Genomic DNA, 11,982 nt, shown 5'->3' with positions numbered 1-11,982 from the left:
CAACATGAAATCATCCATAAACATGAGATAGTGAACCTTGAATCCATAATCAAATTCAAGGAAAGTTAAGATCAAAGTCAAAGAAGTTAAGAGTCAAGTATAAAAGTTAAGAACCAAATCAAAGTAAGTTCTTAAAGTTTTCAAGAGTCTTAAACAAACATTCTAACTTTGTTTTAAGGCTCAAGCTACAAGTTGAACAAAGAGTAATGAGTTGAGTTAAATTCTCAAAAGTTATAAGGGAACTAAGCCTAAGAGTTAAATTACAAGTTAAGCAAAGAGTAAAGAGTTCATTTCATTTCTCAAAAATTATAAGAGTAATGAGTTGAGTTACAAGTGTTTTTACATTTTTAGCAAGGAAGGAAGCTATACTTCCAACAAAGCCTTTGGTTAGATCTAGTAAAAAGGAAACTATGATTTCCAAGAAAAGTTTATAAAGCTAAGTTTAAGCAATTACCTCAAACCAGATAAGAAGTTGTTTTTAAAACATATGAGCTAATTATTTTGGGAGTAGTATTGAGCACCAATATGAGGACGCGAGTTCATATTAAATTAAGCCCCCATAAACCATATAGCCACCATGGACAAAAGAATGGTCATATTTTTTAGATGATTCCTTAGTGATTTTTAGCATAAACTAGTGGATCCACTTAGTAGTTCAGGTTCTATACTAATAGCAAGGTATAGGACGGTCCTCTTGCAACATGAGGTAAGACGTTAGACCATTTCTTAGGCACATACTGACGGTTGTCAGTTAGAGAATCTCCCGCAGAAACTATATTACTTTCATATATTAGTAAAGTTGAGTTTGTTACTGCATCGTCTTTAACGAACTTAGTTTTTTTACTGTTTTACAAAGCTTTATATATATCACATGTATTTTTATTGCTTTATATTAAGTTCAGTAGTTCATGAGTTGAGTAGAGTCAAGGTAAGTTTCTTCTTACTCCTTTCAACCTAAAAGATGTTGTTAGCATTTCAACTCGCATACTCATACATTTAATATACTTATGCTAGTTGGTATGCATTGTCTTATGATGCAGACATAAGTAATCAGGATCAACATCCAGCGCCTTGTTGATCCAGCATGCAGGTCCCGATAGACGAGCCAGTAGACCTCCTCGCAGCAGGATTTACATCTATCTGATTGGCTAGCCCCTTTCGTTCGGAGCAGCCATATTTGGAAGGTTTGTTAGTTTTTGTTGTACATATATTTGTGGGTAGGTTGGGTCCATGTCCTGCAAATCTTTTCTACTCTAAGAGGCTTGTAAACTAGTGTGTGGGCTATATAGATAACTTATGGCAATACGAGCCTAGTTTGTCGGTTTGGTGAAGCGTGTGAGCTATTTCGTGTATTGGCTTGATATATTTACAGATATCATGGTGGCCTCGAGGCCCAATAAAAACTTTTGTGCTAGTTGGCTATTTATTTATATGAACTCTTGGGTGTAGTTGTTTCTTTTATAGATCTGTTAACAAGGGCCTTACAGGACGAGGGCTTAATTTTAAGCTGAGATCACTTGTTTGTTTTCTTGATTGTATGTTGTTTCTTATGCTAGTAGCAAATGGTTCGGTAGGGTCAGCTTGGGCCTGATTTTTGGCATCAGGAGCCAGTTATGTCCCTTGAATTTGGCGCGTGACACATAAAATACAAAAAAATGATATTTTTTTCTTTAAAGCTTTTATTATGTCATTTACATCAAATGCATTAACTATATCATTAAATTTCCATGTTTTATTTCCTTATTTTTACATTCCAAATATTGATTATAGTTACACGTTTTAAAACAATTTATACTACCATGTTCATCTTTATGAATATTGCATCATAGTTAGTACATTCCATGTACTAATGCATATGTTTACCCTTATTATCTCATGAATGTCTGGTCCAACGTTCCTACCCTTCATTTTCGTGGCTAGACTTCTATTGGGTGCTTCAGCTTATGGTGAGTCTTTATGTTCCACGTACTAAGATATTTTATTTATTTTTGTCTTTTCGTATCATACTTGTGTGTGATGTATGATTTACGTCCCAATAACTACTTTATGACATACTAATGACTTCGAGACTTTTGTTTGTCAAACTTTTTATATATGAAATGCTTTCTTTCAATTTTTCACTCCTATTTCTGGTATGATGTATGCTAAGTGGCTTGTGTAGGTCCTCCCGGGGTCCTAAATTCATTGTTACACATAGGGTGTATTTTGGATCGTGACAAACTTGGTAATACAAGCATAAGGTTTAGATATGTCCTACTATTTCTCATAAGCCATATTGAGTAGGGTCTTTTTCATGAGTGTGAAGCGAGCCACATTTATGAATAGAGGCTGTAATTTGTTTAGTAAATTATACTTCTCTCATTATACAGAAGTAGTGTGATAGAGTGTTACTCCATATATCTCTCTCCTAATTTTTGTTTGATCCTTTTTAGCAAATTGACCCTTAAAGACCTTATTTTAGGAGGAATGTGAATTAGAATGTTGAACGAGAAGATCCTCAAAGGTTTGAAGAAGCTCCTCCAGTTTTGGTCAACCCTTTAGCCGAATAATTGAGTAATGGAGAATTATAAGTTGCTTTAAATTGTTGGCCAAAGCCATAACAACTCAAACCAATAAGTAGGTTATGGTCCCCGTGAACCCAAATGTGGGTATGGTGGCAACTAGGGTGAGGTACTTCACTAGGATGAATCTCCCTGAGCTTCATGAATCAAAGGCTGAGGAAGATCCTCAAGTGTTCATTAATGAGGTATACAAAGTGTTGGGATATTAATGTTATCGGGTTGAGGGTGTTCCCTAAGATGCTACAGTATGGTTTAATGTGCTCCCTTACAATTGTATCGATACATGGGAGAAGTTGACAGATGCATTCTTGGCAAGATTTTTTCCAATGTCCAAGAAGTTGAATAAAAAGGACAAGCTCAACAATTTTGTGGCTCAACCTGGAGAGTCTGTGAGTGGCTCTTGGGATAGATTCATTGCCTTTATGTGAAGTGTCTTAAACCAACGTTTTGATAATGAGTCGTTCAAAGAGTACTTTTATTAGGGACAAGATGACAATGGTAAGACAGTGCTTGATACTATTGCTGGAGGGTTGTATGGCGAATGGTCCTGGGCAGAAATCAATGAGAAAATGGAGAAGTTATTCACAACAACAAAGCTTGGAGCACTACAATGTCGTACATTAGGCGGAATACCTTCGATGTTCAAGCTACAAACAATCCAGCCGTAGATGAGATTCATGAAATGATGGCGTAGATGAGGACCGAGATGGGGCTGGTCTTAGAACATATGAGCGGGTACACAAAGAAGGTGAATGCAGTGAACTATTTGACTAGAAATCCACCATCCGCAGAAGAGTATTACTATTAAGAGGACACATATGCAGTAAATGATCAAACGGGAGGTTTCTGACCAAATGCCCAATGTTACAATACGGATAATTGGCGCCAATGTCAAGGAAACCAAGGTTGGAACTATGTAACTACAACCGAGAGGGTTAATATGTCCGAGATGGGAAATAGAATCGCGACAACAACTTCAATAGGAACAACTATGGTAACAAGAACGATCAGGTTGAGCCATATGTTCCTCCTCAAAATCAAGAATCTGATCATAAGAAATGTGGAGGTAAAATGCAGTGTATTGAGAATATGATGCAGAAGATGATGATGAGGTTTGATGCAACTTATGAGAATGTGCAGGAGGTGAGAAACGACTTGTCTGGTATTTGACAAAAGGTTGATGCACATGTAGTCTCGATAAAGCATCTTGAGCTACAGATGACTCAATTGTCTACTACAGTGAACCCATGCCAACCTGACACTCTTCCAAACAAAATTATCAAGAACCGAAGGAAGGATGGGCATTGCATGACAGTGACTATTCGATGGGGTAATAAAACAATTGATCCACCTATGTTGCCTAGGGTGGAGACTGATACTAAAGAAAATATTGACGTGCGAGAGGTTAGTAGAGAGTTCATGATTGTAATGGATAATAAAGCAAAAGTTAATCAGAAAGTTATCCCTATACCTAGACCCCCACCTCCATACCACAGAGGTTGGTGAAGAATATTGAAGAAGAAAATACCACATGTTTATAAGTATGTTGAAGAAATTATCCATCAACGTCCCGTTGATAGAACCCTTAGAGAAAATGCTTGGGTATGCGAAATTCATGAAGGACATGATGACAAAGAAGAGGGCAGTGACTTTTGAAGATGGTGAAAATAAAGAGGATCCTGGCGCCTTCACTATTCCAAGTACTATCGGGTTGTTACACTGTGCTAAGGCATCGTGTGATCTTTGTGCTAGCATAAATCTCATGCCCTTGTCCGTTTATAAGAATCTAGGTTTGGGGAATCCAAAGCCCATTGTGATGCGGCTATTGATGGCTGATCGGACTGTTAAGAGACCAATTGGTGTACTCCACGATGTTCTAGTGAAAGTTGAGTCATTCATATTTCCAGTAAATTTTGTGATCCTGGATGTCGAGGTTGACTTTGAGGTTCCCATCATCCTTGGGAGACCATTCCTTGCTAGTAAGTGTGCAGTGGTTGATATGGAGAAGGGGAAGATGAAGTTCAGGCTAAATAGTTAAGAGCTGACATTTGATAGTTGTAGATCCATGAAGCAAAGTGCTGAAGTTCAATCGATGTCCGCGATAACTTATAGAGTTGACAGTGTGTGTCTGAGGTGCAAATTAAGAAAAGTTTTGGTGTTGAGTCACTCGCAGCACTTATGATGAAATTTGAGAGTGATGGCATAAAGGATAATGATGAATGGGTTGCTGCATTGGAGAGATTGAGTACCGGTCAAAACTAAAGAGGTTGGAGCTAGACATAAAGAATCGTGAATCCCTACCCGCAAAGCAATCTATTGAGGTTCAAGCGTGCATTGAGTGGACTATTGAGGATATTATTGGAATTCCTCTCAGAGTTTGTTCTCACAAGATTCAACTCATGCTTGATCATAAACCTAGTATTGAGCATCAGAGAATATTAAATCCACCTATGAAAGAGGTAGTGTAGAAGGAGATTATTAAATGGTTGGATGCTAGTGTCATTTATCCAATCGCAGACCGTAGTTGGGTATGCGTATTTAGTGTGTCCCTAAAAAGGGTTATATCACTGTGGTCTCGAATGAAATGAATGAGCTTCTTCTGATTTGACCGGTGATCGGTGACCGAATTGAGAGTTTGCACGGATAACCTAATGTTGAATGCTTGGACATAAAAAGATCATATGTTGAACCAGATGTTTGCATCCCTTTTATGGACCACATGTTGGATTGACTTGTAGGTAAGGATGGTATTGCTTTCTTGATGGGTATTCGGGCTACAATCACATCTTAATCGACCTAGAAGTCAAGAAAAGACCAATTTCACATTCCCTTATAGGACTTTTGCATTCAAATGGATGCCATTTGGGTCATGCAACACACCTGCCACTTTCCTGTGTTTTATGATGTCTATGTTTTCTGACATGGTGGAGGAAACTATATATGTGTTCATGGATGATTTCTCTATCGCGGGCGACTCTGTTGATCGTTGTTTAGACTATTTAGCCAAAGTACATAAAATATGCGAAGATTGCAATTTGATCCTAAATTGGGAGAAGTTCCACTTCATGGTGAAAGAAGGTATTGTGTTGGATCATCGTATCTCTAGTAAGGGTATTGAGGTTGATAGGGACAAAGTTGAGGTGATCTATAGGCTTCCACCACCCATCTCCATAAAGGGTGTTAGAGGTTTTCTTGGGCACGTTGGGTTCTATATAAGGTTCATAAAAGATTTCTCGAAAATTGCACATCCTTTGTAGAAGTTGCTTGAAAAGGAGAGTATATTCGATTTTGATGATGCTTGTCTGATAGCATTTGAAGATCAGAGGAAGAACTTGGTATCCGACCCCATTATTATTGCTCCAAATTGGGGGGAACCGTTTGAAGTCATGTGCTACGCTAGTGGGGTGGCGCTTGGCGTATTATTGGGGCAAAGGTGTGAAAAGATCCTTCACCTCATTTACTATGAAAGCAAAGCCCTAAATGCAGTCCAAAAGATTACAAGGTTACAGAGCAAGAGCTTCTTGCGGTGGTGTTTGCTTTCGTGATATTTTGCTCTTATTTGCTTGGAACAGAGGTGATAGTGCGCACGGAGCATTCGGCGTTGATATATTTGATGGCCAAGAAGGATTCTATACCACGACTTATTAGATGGGTGTTGTTGTTGCAATAATTTGATTTTGTGGAGAAAGATTTGAAGGGGACAGAAAACCAAGTTGCCGATCACTTGTCTATATTGGAAGTGAATCATTACTCGAGCTTGGTAAAAAGGGTGAGATAAACGATATATTCCAAGATGAAAAAGTATTGGCCGCCTCACTTGACCTCATTTCTTGGTATGCCTACTTTGTTTATTATATAGCAAGCAATTTGGTACCAACGAGTTTGTTGTCACACCAAAGAAGAAGTTCATGCATGATTTAAAAAAGTTCTTTTGGGATGAGTCATATGTGTATCGTAGTTGAATGGGATTATTCATCGATGTGTGACTGAGGTTGAGATGTTAGTGTTATTAAGGCATGTACTTCCATAACACCTTTACGGAAGCCACCTCTTTATTCCTTAACTTCTTTACTTGTCTATCAAGGATTTGAACCGGAACCTCCTCATACGAGAGGTTATCTTTCACACCAAGAACTTCAATAGGAAGAATAGACTTGGGATCACCTATACACTTATTAAGCATAGAAACATGAAAAATTGGATGAATCGAATCCAATTCACTAGGCAACCTTAGCCCATAAGCAACCTTACCAACCCTTTGCAAGATTTCATAGGACCCACATAACGAGGACTCAACTTCCCTTTCTTGTCAAATCTAACCACCCTTTTCATAGGTGAAATTTTCAAATACACTTTATCACCTTCTTCAAATTCTAAATCCCTTTTCTTATGGTCGGCATAAGACTTTTGCCTACTATAGGCTATTTACAATCGGTTCCTTATGATATGAACCTTCTCCAAAGTCTTATAAATCAAGTCGGGACAAAAAGTGAAGACTCACCCACTTCAAACCATCCAATAGTAGACCTACACCTCCTACCATACAAGGCTTCATAAGGAGCCATGGATATGGATGAATGGAAACCATTATCGTAAGCAAACTCCAGCAAAGGCAAATGTTTATCCCAATTTCCCTTGAAATCAATAATACAAGCTCTAAGAATACACTCAAGGGTTTGAATAGTATGCTCCGCTTATCCGTTTGGGGATGAAAAACGGTGCTTAGCTTCACCTTAGTACCCAACCCTTCTTGGAATGTCCTCCAAAACCTATATGTGAATTGTGCACCCCGATCTGATATGATGGATAACGGAATACCATGGCGACACACTATATCATCTATGAAGATCCTTGCATAATCTTCCACCAAATAAGTAGACTTGATGGGAATAAAATGAGTGGATTTGGTCAACCTATCCACAATCACCCATATAGAGTCATATTGCTTTTGTGTCCGAGGCAAACCTACGACAAAATCGATATTAATGTCTTCCCACTTCCAAGTAGGAACTTGGAATTCTTGTAGTAAACCACCGGGCTTTCGGTGTTCGGCCTTAACTTGTTGACAATTTGTACACTTAGAGACAAACTCCATTATGTCCTTTTTCAAACCTTCCCATCGGAACACTTCCCTAAGGTCATGGTACATCTTCGTTGAACCCGGATGAATGGAGTAACGGGACCCATGAGCCTCCTCAAGAATCCGACTCCTCAAACCATTTATATTGGGAACACATAACCTCCCCTGGTACCTCAAGATACCATCTTCCCCCCCCCCCAAGGAGAATGAATCATTGAGTTTACCAAGAACCGATTCCTTTAACTACTTCAATGCTTGATCAGTGTGTTGTTTGGACTTCACCTTGACCACCAATGACGACTCGGAGTTATGATGTACCACCATACAACCTATGGGAGAATCTTCAATCTGAACCCCTAAACGAGCCAACCTATGGATATCCTTTACTATATTTCTCTTCGTTTCCTCAACATGGGACATACTTCACATGGACAAACGACTCAAAGCATCCGCTACTACATTGGCCTTACCGGGATGATAGAGGACACTCATGTCGTAGTCTTTTAACAACTCTAACCATCTCCTTTGCCATAGATTCAACTCTTTTTGGGTGAATACGTATTGAAGACTTTTATGGTCAGTATACACATCCACATGGACACCATACAAATAATGCCTCCATATTTTCAAAACAAATACCACGGCCGTTAACTCAGGATCATGAGTTGGATAGTTTCTATCATGTACCTTAAGTTGCATAGAGGCATAGGCTATAACCTTCCCATGTTGCGTGAGAACACACCCTAACCCGACTCGGGATGCATCACAATATACTACAAAACCCTTTGTACCCTCCGGTAGGATCAATATCGGAGGAGAAGTAAGCTTTTCCTTCAACATTTGGAAGCTTTTTTCACATGTATCTGACCACTCAAATTTCTTACTCTTTTGGGTCAAAGTATTCAAGGGAGATGGAATGGACGCAAAACTATCCACAAACCTCCGATAATAAACCGCTAGACCCAAGAAACTATTAATGTTGGTTGGAGTCAACGGTCTAGGCCAATTCTTAACCGCCTAGGTTTTCCTTGGATCAACCTCAACTCCCTCACTAGAGATGATATGACCAAGAAACGCCACCGACCTCAACCAAAACTCACATTTGCTATACTTGACAAATAATTGGTGTTCCTTTAGCACCTGTAACACCACCCTCAAATGGCTCATATGTTCACCCTCATTTTTCGAATATACCAAGATATCGTCAATGAAGACAATGACAAATAAATCTAGATAGCTTCGAAATAATCTATTTATAAGATCCATAAATGCCACCGGGACATTAGTGAGACCAAAGGATATTACTAAAACTCATAATGACCATATCTAGTCTGAAATGCCGTCTTTGGTATATCCTCGCCTCTCACTCTAAGTTGATGATACCCCGACCTCAAGTAAATCTTAGAAAAGTAGCTTGCTCATTGGAGCTGATCAAACAAGTCGTCATTCCGAGGGAGAGGATACTTGTTCTTAATAGTGACTTTATTGAGTTGGCGATAATCAATACATATTCTAAGGGACCCATCCTTCTTCTTTACAAATAAAACCGGAGCACCCCATGGAGAAATACTAGGTCGGATGAAGCCTTTGTCTATTAAATCCTTGAGTTGAGCCTTCTACACTTTCAATTCGGCCTGATCCATCTGATAAGGAGGAATTGAAATGAGATTTGTATCCACAAGTCGATACCAAAATCAATTTCCCGCTCAGGAGGAATACTAGGAAGATCATTAGGAAAAACCTCTAGAAATTCCTTCACTACGGGGACGGACTCAATGGGAGGAATTTCAGAGTCTAAATCTTGGACTCTTACTATAGGGTACAAACACCATTTAGAGATCATTTTACAAGCTTTCAAACAAGAGATGATACGAACTATAGGAATAGATTTCCCCTTTTCAACTCTAAAACGGGCTTATTTGGAAAGTTAAACTTCGCCACCCTCGTTCTACAATCTATAGAGGCAAAGCAAGCATGCAACCAATCCATACCCAAACTTACATTAAAGTCAAACATATCAAGTTCTACTAGTTCAACATGAGTAACTCTATTGGGAAATATTATAGGATAATTCCTATATATTCTTTTTGCAACAACCAACTCACCCACCGGGTTAGCCACCGTAAAAGCTTCACTTAGAATGTCAGGAAAAATTTCAAACTTCTTATCTATCAAGGGAGTAACAAAAGATAATGTAGCGCCTGGATCAAGTAAAACATATACATCAATAGAGAAGACTCTCAACATACCGGTCACCACGTCGGGAGAAGTCTCTTGCTCACCCCTAGAGCGGAGAGCATAAAAGTGATTCTTCTTTGGAGATTCATTAGAACCACCTGCTTATCCACTCTCCTTGTCTTGCCCCCTCACATTTGGGCAATCTCGAACCTTGTGCCTACTCTTACCACAACCAAAACAATTGTCCGTCCCCTTAAGACAATCACCATAGTGCTTCTTGCCACACTTCCCACAAATTGGCTTCATGGTTGGTGAACTAGTATCTCTTCCCTTTTTAGGCTTAGGGTTAGACACCCTCTCATCCGTAGCCTTAGGGAACTTGGAATGAACTTGATTGGACACCCTCTTCTTGAACCTAGGCTGGTCTTGAATCTCAAGCCTACTCTTAGAAGAACCACCATCAAAAGATCTTGCCCTCTTGGCATCTCTATTCTTTCTCTTGGCCCTTGCCTCTTCCACTTTTTGAGCATGAACCATGAGACGAGAAATGTTCATATCGTCATGTAGCATAGCCAAATGACACTCCTTTTTCAAATAATCCGACACTCCCATCACAAAATGGTTCATTTCATCCCTAGGGTCAGAATCTAAAGAAGGAGCATACTTTGACAATTTAGTGAATTTCAAAGAGTATTAAGAACACTCATACCTCCTTGGCGAAGGTGGATGAACTCCATCACCTTGGCTTCCCTCTTCTCCCTAGGAAAGAATCTATCAAGAAAATCCTTCTTGAACACCTCCCAAGTCACCGGTCCACCCCTTAAAGGCCTATTGTCCCTCCATTGGACATACCAAGTTTGGGCCACATCTTTGAGTTGATAAGTGGCTAACTCAACCTTCTTGCTAATAGACAACCCCATAACATAGAGAATCTTATAAATATCATCAATGAACTCTTGGGGGTATTCTTCAACCTTGGTACCCATAGAGAGTAGGGGATTCATCCAAGTGAAATCCCTTAGACGGGAGGCCATGGTAGCAACTTATTTATTTGCTCGGGGTACAACCTCCCGATTAGCTTGGGTCGTCATGGCTTGAGCTTGAGTAGTGGCGGCTTGTGCTTGGGTAGTTATGTCTTGAGCCATTTGGAAGGGTGCAGCCCTTATGGCACCATCCGCCAAAGGTGGATCGACCGGAGCTTGATCATCATTCATATCTTCATCAAGAGGAGGAACTTGATCACCACGAGCAGGAGCTCCCGCATTGGCAATCTCTTCCTCAATTCTTCGTGCCGCATTCCTTCGAGTATTCATTGCTTATAATCACAACAAGAGGATTAGACACAAATTCATATAGAGCTAAACACTAGAGACACGATATTGGACTTCCAAGAAAGTGAGAGTTTCCTAAGCATCACGTAGGTTCCTATCAATAAGTGTGGCGTGCTTCAAAATTATGAATATGAACTTACATAGACGTGGTTGAGAGAAGTGTGTCATGGAACCCTATACCGAAAGAAGGTGGACTACTTGCCAAGGTAGTACCAAAACATGAACATAGGAACTACGTGGATCCACTAGCTAGTATTCCTATAAGGGCAACATAGTTGAAGAACTAGGAGATATAGTTGGGACCCTCTTTATGATACATGCATTATAGTCTCTAATCTTAAGAGTACATTAGTGATCCTACCTTCCATATGTGGAAAGGGACACTCCTCACTCTAGTTAACTCGGTGCTAAGCTAGATTCTTTTTTTGAAATGTCTTTAATGTCTTTATTAATCATCATAGCTTATTGTAGGTCATAGGGTCTAACCCTTGTATATTCATCATCATCATAGCTCAATAAGAATTGCATGAGCAGAATCCTTTCATTACAATTCATATAGGTGAGGTTAGCACATTTACATATCACTTCATGATAAGGCACATTGGTAAATCATTCACCATCCTTATAACATTTACATCTTAAGCCAGTACCTCACAAACCATAGTCAAGACATTTCAATTCAACATCATACCATCCTATAAATCCTAATACAAGGCATACTCCAATACTTCACCATCACTTAATCACAATTAACCATAATTTGAAGTAAAGGATAGTTATCATAAGACTTACCAAGTCTCCTTCATAATTCATCATCAAGGTCTTACCATCA

This window comes from Solanum pennellii, chromosome 9, assembly GCF_001406875.1.
Source record: "Solanum pennellii chromosome 9, SPENNV200".
Taxonomy (NCBI): Eukaryota; Viridiplantae; Streptophyta; class Magnoliopsida; order Solanales; family Solanaceae; genus Solanum; species Solanum pennellii.
The sequence above is the reverse complement of the archived record's forward strand: the minus strand, read 5'-3'. Positions refer to the sequence as shown.